This window comes from Rhinatrema bivittatum, chromosome 4 (assembly GCF_901001135.1).
Source record: "Rhinatrema bivittatum chromosome 4, aRhiBiv1.1, whole genome shotgun sequence".
In the NCBI taxonomy this organism is placed as follows: domain Eukaryota; kingdom Metazoa; phylum Chordata; class Amphibia; order Gymnophiona; family Rhinatrematidae; genus Rhinatrema; species Rhinatrema bivittatum.
The window spans coordinates 243,355,195-243,368,244 of record NC_042618.1 but is presented as its reverse complement, the minus strand read 5'-3'; positions in this window follow the sequence as shown (position 1 = coordinate 243,368,244).

Below are 13,050 nucleotides of genomic sequence, written 5' to 3'. Positions count from 1 at the left end.
GACCGTCAAACGCTGACTGCACTCGGAGTAAGCAGGTCCCTCCCGCAGCGTTTCCTGCAGCCGCCGAACATGGCTGCGGCATAGGCTGGCTTCCTGATTCATCTCTGGCTCCTCCCCCGCCGGACCTCCCTAAAGCCGCATGTGTGGCAAAAGCAAATTCTTAAAGGAGCTACACAGGATATAGTATTGGCTCCTTCCTGTGGGCTCCACCTTCAGGGGTACTATTTAAGGCAAGGTCTGTACCTCAGACCTTGCCTTGACTTCTTGGCTCCTTGGTGTAGTGTTCTGAGTTCCTGGTGTCCCGTTCCTGTTCTGCTCCCGCTGTTTGGATTCTTTGGCATTGACCCCTGGACTGGCTGTGGATTATTCTTTGGCGTTTACCTCTGGACTAGCTGCGGAGTACTCTTTGACATTGACCCCTGGACTGGCTGCGGAGTACTCTTTGGCATTGACCCCTGGACTGGCTGCAGATTTTTCTTTGGCATTGACCCATGGACCGGCTGGGGACCCTGCTTTGGCTTTGACCCTTGGACCAGCTTTGACTACTCTCGAGCTTGACTTAGAACTTTACACGACCTGCTGGAGGCACCAGCCATCTGGACTACATGACCTGCAGGAGGCACCTGCATCCAGATTCCCCTCTCCAACTTCAAGGGATCTTCTGAACTCAGCCTTGCCTTCTGATGGTAGGAACTTGGGAGAGTTTACTCTCTTAAGTAGTGCCAACTCTACTTTGGACCAAGGGTCCACCTCCCGGATCATAACAGTTTTGGCTTTTCCAGAGAATACTGGTGGGCTGATGACGGGGAAGGACTATATAGCTATGACGACAGTTTTTGCTCTGTCTTCATCTGCTGGCAGAGGATTGGGATTTACCTACCCATCACTAAAGGAAATGAAATTATCAAGAAAGTAGTAATTTCTCCTTACACAAGAACTGAACCTTTAATATACAGACAAGCCCTCACCAAATAAAAAATAGAAACATGCCATCAAAAACTGTACTGGAAACCAGAAGCCCACTATATTATTATTCCTCACAAAACATCAAGCAATAAAATCAAGAGATATAAAACATAATTCATAATATTAACACTATGGGCTGGATTTTAAATGCCCTGCGCCGTAAATCCGGCAGGATTTACGCGCGCAGGGCCCTAGCGCGCGCCGGTGCACCTATTTTGCATAGGCCGCTGGCGCGCGCAGAGCCCCAGGTCACACATAAGTCCCGGGGCTTCGTAAAAGGTGCGTGTCGGGGGCGTTCCGGGAATGACGCGGCATTTCGGGGGCGTGACGCAGCGTTTCGGGGGCGGGCCCGGGGCCGTGGCGCCAGCCCGGGAGTGTGGTCGAGGCCCCGGGCCGAGGTAAGGGGGGGTTTAGATAGGGCTGGGGGGGCTGGGTTAGGTAGGGGAAGGGAGGGGAAGGTGGGGGGAGGGCGAAGGAAAGTTCCCTCTGAAGCTGCTCTGAAATCGGAGCGGCCTCGGAGGGAACAGGCAGCGCGCGCTGGGCTCAGCGCGCGCAGGTTACACAAATGTGCACCCCCTTGCACGCGCCGACCCTGGATTTTATAAGATACGCGCGGCTACGCGCGTATCTTATAAAATCCAGCGTACTTTTGTTCACGCACCAGGCGCGAACAAAAGTACGCGCTCGCGCAAAATTATAAAATCCACCCCTATGCTAATAAAAAGAATAAATGTCAACTCAGCCACGAACATCCAATAATTTAGAAAGCATAAATTTGATCTATTTCTGAAACATCAATAAAATGTTTCAAAACATCTGATGAATAAAGCATCCAGTAATTAAAAAATGTTCTAATATTTCTCCCAAAAAAACAATAAAATATTTCAAAACAATAGAAACATCAAATTACACTGAAAATTTAAAATAATGATTAAAAAAAATCTCCTGCTCTACATACCTGGGACCTTTTGATTTCTACTTACCTGAGAATTTCATAGATTGAGGGAGCTAGGGCCATACAAACTTTCTCTTCTCTCTCTCATTCACACACACATACTAATTCATTCTTTCACACATTTCCTCTCTCATATACATGCCAATGCTCTCACACACGCTCCCTCTCTCTCTCACACACACACACAGGCTCTCTCTCTCCCACACCTGCCTGTGAGTGACATACCAGGCCCTAGGACACTAATACATCATCTACTGGGCAAGTAGAACAAGCCAGACTGTACAAATCCCTACAGAGAAACTACTTGCAGGTCAAAATACTGCACCTCTGTCACACAGGCATATCATAAACAGACCCTTTCCTAATGCAAAATAAGGGACTACAAATTAGAAATAGAAATATGCAGGCCAAACCAGTCGCTGTGAACTCCGGAATACTGAAGAAAAAGCAAAATTAAAAAATATAAAAGAAATGCACATTCCCAAAGATGGTATATTCCAATTGCTGAATGGCAAAATAATATTTTTTTTACCTTTGTTGTCTAATCAGTTGGTCCTAGTCTCTTTTTTCCCCTTGTCTTTCTTTTTCTTATTCCTTTTTCAGCATCTCTTTTATTATTTGTTTCTTCTCTCTCCTCCTGTCTTCTTTTATTCTTCCATACACATACACAGGCTCTCTCTCACATGCATATTCTCACCCAAAAGCTTTCTCTCACATAGGATCCCATTCTTGCATGATCTCTCTCGCATACACACAGGCTCCCATTGTCATATACTTTCTCACACATGAAGACTTTCGCTGTCACATGCTATGTCTCACACACAAGCTCCCATTTCCACACAAACACTCAAGCTCTCACTCTTGCATACTCTCATTCACACACACAGTCCCCCCTCCCACAAACACACACACACATGCATGTTAAGAACATAAGAACATGCCATACTGGGTCAGACCAAGGGTCCATCAAGCCCAGCATCCCGTTTCCAACAGTGGCCAATCCAGGCCATAAGAACCTGGCAAGTACCCAAAAACTAAGTCTATTCCATGTTACCGTTGCTAGTAATAGCAGTGGCTAATTTCTAAGTCAACTTAATTAATAGCAGGTAATGGACTTCTCCTCCAAGAACTTATCCAATCCTTTTATAAATACAGCTATACTAACTGCATTAACCACATCTTCTAGCAACAAATTCCAGAGTTTAATTGTGCGTTGAGTGAAAAATAACTTTCTCCGATTAGTTTTAATTGTGCCACATGCTAACTTCATGGAGTGCCCCCTAGTCTTTCTATTATCTGAAAGCAAAAATAACCGATTCACATTTACCCGTTCTAGACCTCTCATGATTTTAAACACCTCTATCATACCCCCCACCCCCCCAGCCGTCTCTTCTCCAAGCTGAAAAGTCCTAACCTCGTTAGTCTTTCCTCATAGGGGAGCTGTTCCATTCCCCTTATCATTTTGGTAGCGTTTCTCTGTACCTTCTCCATCGCAATTATATCTTTTTTGAGATGCGGTGACCAGAATTCTACACAGTATTCAAGATGCGGTCTCACCATGGAGCGATACAAAGGCATTATGACATTTTCTGTTTTATTCACCATTCCCTTTCTAATAATTCCCAACATTCTGTTTGCTTTTTTGACTGCTGCAGCACACTGAACCGACAATTTCAATGTGTTATCCACTATGACGCCTAGATCTCTTTCTTGGGTAGTAGCACCTAATATGGAACCTAACATTGTGTAACTATGGCATGGGTTATTTTTCCCTATATGCATCACCTTGCACTTATCCACATTAAATTTCATCTGCCATTTTGATGCCCAATTTTCCAAAGTCTTCCTGCAATTTATCACAATCTGCTTGTTATTTAACTACTCTGAACAATTTTGTATCAGCTGCAAATCTGATTACCTCACTTGTCGTATTTCTTTCCAGATCATTTATAAATATATTGAAAAGTAAGGGTCCCAATACAGATCCCTGAGGCACTCCACTGCCCACTCCCTTCCACTGAGAAAATTGTCTATTTAATCCTACTCTCTGTTTCCTGTCTTTTAGCCAGTTTGTAATCCACGAAAGGACATCGCCACCTATCCCATGACTTTTTGCTTTTCCTAGAAGCTTCTCATGAGGAACTTTGTCAAACGCCTTCTGAAAATCCAAGTATACTACATCTACTGGTTCACCTTTATCCAGATGTTTATTAACTCCTTCAAAAAAGTGAAATAGATTTGTGAGGCAAGACTTGCCTTGGGTAAGACATTAAACCATGTCTTTCTATATGTTCTGTGATTTTGATGTTTAGAACACTTTCCACTATTTTTCCTGGCACTGAAGTCAGGCTAACCGATCTGTAGTTTCCCGGATCGCCCCTGGAGCCCTTTTTAAATATTGGGGTTACATTTGCTATCCTCCAGGCTTCAGGTACAATGGATGATTTTAATCATAGGTTACAAATTTTTACTAATAGATCTGAAATTTCATTTTTTAGTTCCTTCAGAACTCTGGGGTATATACCATTCGGTCCAGGTGATTTACTACTCTTCAGTTTGTCAATCAGGTCTATCTCATCTTCTAGGTTCACCGTGATTTGGTTCAGTCCTTCTGAATCATTACCCATGAAAACCTCCCCAACATCCTCTTCAGTAAACACCGAAGCAAAGAAATCATTTCATTTTTCCGCGATGGCCTTATCTTCTCTAAGTGCCCCTTTAACCCCTCGATCATCTAACGGTCCAACTGACGCCCTCACAGGCGTTCTGCTTCGGATATATTTTAAAATGTTTTTACTGTCAGTTTTTGCCTCTACAGCCAACTTCTTTTCAAATTCTCTCTTAGCATGTCTTATCAATGTCTTACATTTAACTTGCCAATGTTTATGCTTTATCCTATTTTCTTCTGTTGGATCCTTCTTCCAATTTTTGAATGAAGATCTTTTGGCTAAAGTAGCTTCTTTCACCTCCCCTTTTAACCATGCCGGTAATTGTTTTGGCTTCTTTCCACCTTTCTTAATGTGTGGAATACATCTGGACTGTGCTTCTAGGATGGTATTTTTTTAACAATGACCACACCTCTTGCACACTTTTTTAGCTGCTCCTTTCAGTTTTTTTCTATTTTTCACATTTTATCAAAGTTTCCCTTTTGAAAGTTTAGCACAAGAGCCGTGGATTTGCTTACCATCCCCCTTCAAGTCTTTACTTCCAACTTGATCATATTATGATCACTATTGCAAAGCGGCCCCACCACCAATACCTCCCTCACCAAATCCTGTGCTCCACTGAGAATTAGATCTAAAATTGCTCCCTCTCTCATCTGTTCCTAAACCAATTGCTCCATAAAGCTATCATTTATTCCATCCAGGAACTGTATCTCTCTAGCGTGTCCCGATGATACATTTACCCAGTCAATATTGGGGTAATTGAAGTCTCCCATTATTACCGCACTACCTGTTTGGTTAGCTTCCCTAATTTCTCTTAGCGTTTCACTGTCAGTCTCACCATATTGACCAGGTGGATGGTAGTATACTCCTATCACTATAGTCTTCCCCGCCACACAAGGGATTTCTACCCATAAAAATTCAATTGTGCATTTTGTCTCATGCAGGATGTTTATCCTGTTGGACTCTATGCCATCCCGGACATAAAGCGCCACACCGCCTCCCGGGTGTTCCTCTCTGTCATTGCGATATAATTTGTCCCCCGGTGTAGCACTGTCCCATTGGTTGTCCTCCTTCCACCATGTCTCTGAGATGCCAATTAAGTCTGTGTCATCATTCACTGCTATACATTCTAATTTTCCCATCTTACTTCTTAGACTTCTGGTATTAGCCTACAAACATTTCAAAGTTTGTTTTTTGTTTGTATTTTCATTCTGCTTTTTAATTGATAGGGATAAGTTAGAATTATTTAGCTCAGGTGAGTTTTTAGTTACAGGCACTTGGACTATTCCCACAAACACACACATAGGCTCTCACATGCTGTCTCACATACAAGTTCCTATTCCCCCTCAGACACACACAGACTTTCACTCTTACATGCTCTTTCACAGAGACTCACAGGCTTTCACATGCAGGTTCCCACTCCCATACATACACCCACAGGCTCTCACTCTCACATGATGTCTCTCAAGCTCCAATTCCTCTCACAGACACAAACATTCTCTCTTACACAGCTTCATATTGCCACAGAAACACACCAGCTCTCACATGCAGGCTCCCACTCTCATACACATGTATACTTCACACATGCAAGCTCCCACTCCCACACACCCATACACTACCTCACACCCACACACAGACTCTCTCTTTCTCACATACACATACAGGCTCTCACACCGACGTGCTCTCTCTTTCTCTCACATAGACACACATGCAGGCAGGCTCCCATTCACATCCCCCCACTAGAAAGATGCCCATTCATGCACACACACACACCCAGGCAAGCTCCCATTCACACACACACACACACACACACACACACACACACACACACACAAACTTATACTCAGGTTACCATTTACTCTACACACACACACACACACACACACACACACACACACACACACACACACAGGTAGGCTACTATTCATACACTCAAACTCACATACACAAAGATAAAACACAGGCAGGTTCCCCATCAGGTTTGGAAGGCTAGCAGTGGACAAGAAGAACATACCTGGGAGGCTACTGCCGGCCAAGAAGAGGAAGGAACCCGTTCTCCCGCTGCTCCTTGTGTGCCTGTCCCATGCTATTCAAAACTCACAGGGCTAGCATCTCCTATATGCTGATCTCATGATGCATGAGATCAACATGGAGTACATACTGGCTGCACACAGAGAAGCGGGAGAATGGGCTTCTTCCTCTTCTTGGTTACTAGCAGCTTCCCGGACCTGCTTCTCTTCTCGGCCACTGATGTCCTCCCGGACCTCTTTTTTCTTCATCCGCTGATGAAATGCGGTCAGCCGGTAACATCTCAGACCTCTTGGCCGCTGGTGAGATGGGGTCTGCCGATGGAGTCCTGGGCCTCCACCGGTGAGATGGTATTCGCCGAGAGCCTCCTGGGCCTCTTCCTCTTCTCAGCCGATGGCGAGATAGAGTCCACCGGCAGCCTCATGGGCCTCTTCCTCTTCTTGACCACTGCTCTCCTGGATGTGCACAGTTGGTGGTGCACAGCACATGTTGTTTCAAAGTTGGTGGTGCCTGTGCACCACTGTGCACTATGGATACTACGCTCATACCTAATACTGAATAAACACATTTAGCTAGCTACTCTTCTTCTTCTTCTTCTACTCTACTGTGGGTAGGTAAATCAATTCTGATGTGATTCTAATCCATGGTCAGGTCAGTGGATATTGTACTCACATAGAAACAGATCATCCAGAGGCAGTGTCAATTTAGTTCTTATCAAACTCTGATTTAGTTTGCTTCAGGATAAAGCAGATTGTCAGAAATATTTGATGTATGCCAACATCATGGAGATTTGAGTTGAACTGCAAAGAATTTGGATTTTCCAAACTACTTTGTAGTTTGTGTTGCTTTAATCCTGATTATCTAAATCTCCCACCTTCCCCCCCCCCTCCCCCCAAATTGGGATGAGGGTCAGATGTAATCCAAACCACTTTGCTCCACCTTGGGAGCTATGTATGAACATCAAGACTATTAAGTGTAATTTATAACTTTTTTTTTTGGGGGGGGGGGGGGTGGGGACTATAAAGTACTCTATCTGCTGCATATACTTCATAAATACCAGGCCTTGGATTATTATAATCTGAGGTGTTAAAGAGGAAAACTAAAACTGAAAACTGAAAGCAGTTATCATTAAGAGCCAAACCCTTGTGCTTTCAGCAGGGGGTTAGGTTTGGAAAATACTTGAAAAGCACATTCCATTCATGCTTAAAATCATCACAGTGGAGGAAGGGAGGACTGGAGTTTATGAACTCAATGACCCCAAACTCATCTATTACAAACACCATGTCTTTCACTAGCAGAACATCACAGTTAATTGTGCTTAATAACATACAAAGTTATATTTTGGAATACCTGTTGAATGCTACTTTTTAAACCAGTGACTGATTAAAGATAAGTCATTCTGTAAATAAAAATTAAAATTAAAAAAACGCAAGAGAGAGAGACCCTCAAGTTACGTCTATGTGGCTATTCTGTAATCTCTAATAGCTACAGTTTCTGCTCATTTCACTGATCAGTCATTTTTAGACCCTTACCATTCATGGACAATAGGATACAAAACTTGAACTGTGTACTTATTGTAGCTGTAGCCGACACCATTAATCAACAGCAACCTTATTGTTTGATGACAATAGCTATAAAGAGAAAAATCTTGGACTTCCTTTTCCATTTCCTACGTGCAGTAATTGCTTAAAATCGGTGAATTTATGCAATAGGCTGAGTAAAAGTATGTTGAAACATGAATATACTCAAATTACTCATACAACTCGAAAGCCACAGTTTTACATAATAACCTTTATTACTAGAGAATGCATTGCTGTGTTAGCTCCAAGTGTTTTATAGGCTAGCACATTATTCTTTTTCAGATTTCATTTATGTATTCTAGGGAGTTCTTGCTATTCTTGATTGTCAGACTTAAGGTGAATAGGATAGAGCTACACTGTTGTGGCTTTTACTTTTTCTACCTTTAAAAAAATTATTTCTCCATTTCTCCTATCTTAAAGAGCATGATACTTATTTTGAAATTGGCTAGTTTTTAGCAAATCATTTTAAGAATGCAAATTCAAGTTCAGCACATATTCATGATTTGCAGAAATTCATCCAAGGAACTATGAGTAAAACATGTATTCAGACTTGGCTATAAGCGTCCATTATTTCTTCAAGTTCTTTAAAAGTAACTTCCTGTTTGTGGATTAGGTACTTAGGGGCTGATGCAATTATGTGCACTTAAAGTGGGCACTGACTTTTCAGCGCCCGCTTTTTTAACGCATGCATGGCGCCCGCAAGGGGTTATATCCTTGGCTGCCGGTTATAAAAACCGACGCCGGTAAACTGTCTTGGTTTTCATAACCTGCCTGTCTGCCAATAATGAAAGCGACTGCCAAGTTTATCGGCGGCCATTTTCATTGCTGGCAGATAGCCGGTTATAAAAACCGACGTCGAGTTTACCGGCGTTGGTCTTCATAACTCGGCGGTCTGCTGAGTTGTTATTATTATTTTTTTTTTACTTAAAAAAAGAAGTACAGAAAAGCTGTTTTTTCTGCTTTTCTGTTCTTCTTTTCAATGCGCTCAGCTATTAATGCCTGCTCCAGGCAGGCGTTAATATCTGAGCGATAAATGTGCATCTGAGACGCACATTTATCTTTTTGCATTCGGAGTGAATGAGTAATAGGCTCCTTCACATGTATTTACATGTGATGAGCGCTATCTCATTCACTCTGTGTCGGACGCGAGTTAAATAAGCGCTAATTCCCCTATTGCAATAGGTGGTGGATTAGCGCCTATTTATCCCGCATCTGACTGTGCATTAATACAGTGCGCTCAGCTGAGCATTGGCCCCCAAGAAAGATAAGAAGGAGAGAGTATAGCTGAGCCCACTTAAAGAAAACCAAAAACAGAAACAAACCAACTGCAGGAAAAATGTAGGAAGTATAGGTACAAAGACACAGATTATAAAATTGATAATCTATTTAACAGTGCCACTCTGATTTATTTAATAGAAAATATGAACGTGAACAGATAAACACAATGTCCGAACATTTTGCGCCATGGTCATTTTTCGGCACAGTGCCTGCTTCAGTGGTGTAAACTCACACAATTCAATTATAAATGAAAAGACAACCAAATACAAAAACGTATACAGTCTTCCAAAAATATCATTAATAGATTGGAATGCAAAAATCATAGAAAATACATAACTTGTTGTTGTGGGAGACTCAGTTTAGTGGACCCTTGGGCCGACCTGCTGGAGACTAGGACGAGATGGACAATGTCTCTGATGAACAGTGGGCTGGGAGGCAGATGTTCAGGCGGGATGTAGATGCTCTTCACCCTGGAAGCTGGTGCTCCCCCTAGAGGAGCCCGTAGGACCCCAACCGCTGGGACTTAGGTGGCTTCACCCTTGGAAGCCGAAGCCCCCCCCGGGAGGAGCCCGTAGGGGCCCGGCTGCTGGGACTTAGGCGGGTTGTGGATCAGGACAGGTAACTGGAACCAGACTGGGACAGTAGTGATACTGTAACTAGGTATGGGTACTGGAACCAGACAAGAACTGTAGCAGGCTCGGATACTGGAACCAGGCTGGAACTGTAGCAGGACTCGGGTACTGGAACCAGGCAGGAATTGTAGCAGTACTCGGGTACTGAAACCAGGCAGGAACTGTAGCAGGCAGGAACCAAGCAGGTACTGTAGCAAGCAGGCAGGAACCAAGCAGGTACTGTAGCAGGAACGGAGCGGCGTAGCCAAGCGGGTCACTCCGCGGCGCAACGCAACAGGAAACTGGAATGCTAACCCGTTGCAAGGCAAGGGCTGGATGGCTGTGGCCGGCTTATCAAGGCCATGGTGTCTGACGTCAGGAATTGGGCGGAGTCTGTACTGGCGGGAAACGGGCTACAAAGGCACCCAAGTGGTGCGCGCGCCTAGGGACAGGGCGTCCACCGGAACCTTCCCGGCGGTGCTGCCCCAGCGGGGACACCACCAAACAGGCCGCACAGGCCAGGACTCCAGAGGCGGGAGCAGGTCCGGGAATCAAGAAGTAAGGGCCTGGCCGCGGTGCTCGCAGCCAGGACCGCAACACTTGTAGTATGTTAGAAAGTACAAAAACAGTTTGAATTCAAATACTTTTTTAAACATTATTTTATACTTCTTCACCATGAAGGAATGTCATTTGCGATAAGGAATGACATTGTTGGGCTGGGACTCAACTTGCCTTTTTCCTGAAACCTCTGGGATGGAGGTGGTAGGGTGACGCATGGAGGATAATCTGCTCTGCTGCTCCAGACCAGACTTTCAGGAATAATTCCTCAGACCTAGTCCCCAATGTGGCTATCAGGACCAAAGGTTTACCCATCTCTGTCCTAGTTTGTGAATACATGGCATAAAATTTCACAGTTACATTAGGTCAATATCTATCCCTTGTTACCAAATTCATATTTAACTTACTAAATGTTTTTTGAGTAGCTAAGCTCCCCCAAACATTTTTGCCCCCATCTAACTTGAATTGGTTTCTAAAATTGACACAAATTGGGACAAAGCAAGTAGGTAAAGCTCTATTTTACCTGCATAAATGCTTCAAAATTATGACTGTGTTTTATATATATAAATGACTAACAGGGATACAAGATTAAAACAATTTCTAAATGTGATATATATTTAACAGTAACACCCATCATATGTGGAGTGGAATATTGGAAGGATCTAAGCATATATGCAAGGGACATGAAGCTTGTTAATTGTTTAATACATATAACCAGATTTACCAGTCCTATGTTATGGAAAGAAGCTCCCCATATTTCATGTTAAACAGGTGTTCAAAATTCCATTAACTGAGAAATTATTTTTCATCTTCAGTGATAAACTTGATATCTCTGTAATCCCCCTCTTGGTTTTGGGCCACAATTTAGAGGCTACACTAAAGTCCTAGGGCTACAGTTTCTCTCTCAGATTTCCAAACACATGAAATTTCAACCCTGGGTACTGGAGTTGTGGTGTAGAGGGAGGTTTACATCTCAAGGGCCCTCGGTGCAGTAGTGAGGATCTGTTTCACAGTCACCTTCATCCCAATCCCAATCACTAGTTGCCTTGTACTCTCAGAGGTAGAGGAGTCCTCTCAATTAAATCATACCCACAACACGGCAAGGAATCAACTGCGGTGTTCAACTGAAAACCTTTTACTTAAGTTTAAAAAAAACAAAATCCATAAAAAAAATCCAAACAAAATCATAAATAACATCAGGAAAATCATAATCACAAAAGCCAAGTCTCTTTCTCTATGGTGCTCCTCTACCCTCATCTGAACCAGTGTCCAGGCAACCTCCCCAAGAAGGGTAGGACAATTTTCTTCTTCCTCTAATGTAGAAGGGAAAAAAAAATTCCCCTCTCATCAGATGCTACAATGTCTCTTTACAAAATAGCAGCTTCTAGCAGTTTCAACCCACTGCTGACTGGTCATGTGAATATAACCATCATCAACCTTCAACTTGATAACAAGGGATAGATATTGACCTAATGTAACTGTGAAAGTTCTCTAAATGACACAGTACTTCGAAGATTCGATAAAGGAAAAAGTTACATATTAATCCTTTTGGATTTATCAGCCGCATTCAACACAGTCAACCATGCTATCATATTTGACAATCTGAAATTGGAGCTACGGGAACCACACTAAAATGGTTCACCTCCTACTTGTATAACAGAAGCTTCCACGTAATATACAATAACAACCTATCGAACAAGATAAATCTAAACACAGGAGTCCCATAAGGATCTGCCCTGTCAGCAACACTTTTCAACATATATCCTCTACTGATCTGTCACACACTGGATCACATAGGCCTGACCCACTTCCTATACGCTGGTGACATCCAAATCCTAGTCCCATTACAGAATACAATGGAAGAAACTTACAAGAGTATTACCAGCTATCTCGCAGAAATCAAACAATGACTTGGCACCATAAAAATCATAATAAACATAGAGAAAACTGAACTAATCATCCTGGACAAAAAAGTCTCCGAATCTCCCATGCAACCACTCAAAATGGAAGACCCTAAAACACTTATCTCTCCAGTCAGCCATGCTCAAAACATAGGATAAAATGAGAAAAATAGAAAAAAACTGAAAGGTGCAGCTGCAAAGGTTAAAAGTGTTCAACAGGCATGGACATTGTTTAAAAATACAATCCTAGAGGCACAGTCCATATGTATTCCGTGCATTAAGAAAGGTGGAAGGAAGGCAAAACGATTACCGTCATGGTTAAAAGGTGAGGTGAAAGAGGCTATTTTAGCCCAAAAAAATCCTTCAAAAATTGGAAGAAGGATCCATCTGAAGAAAATAGGATAAAACATAAGCATTGTCAAGCTAAGTGTAAAACATTGATAAGACAGGTGAAGAGAGACTTTGAAATTAAATTGGCCATAGAGGCAAAAACTCATAATAAAAACT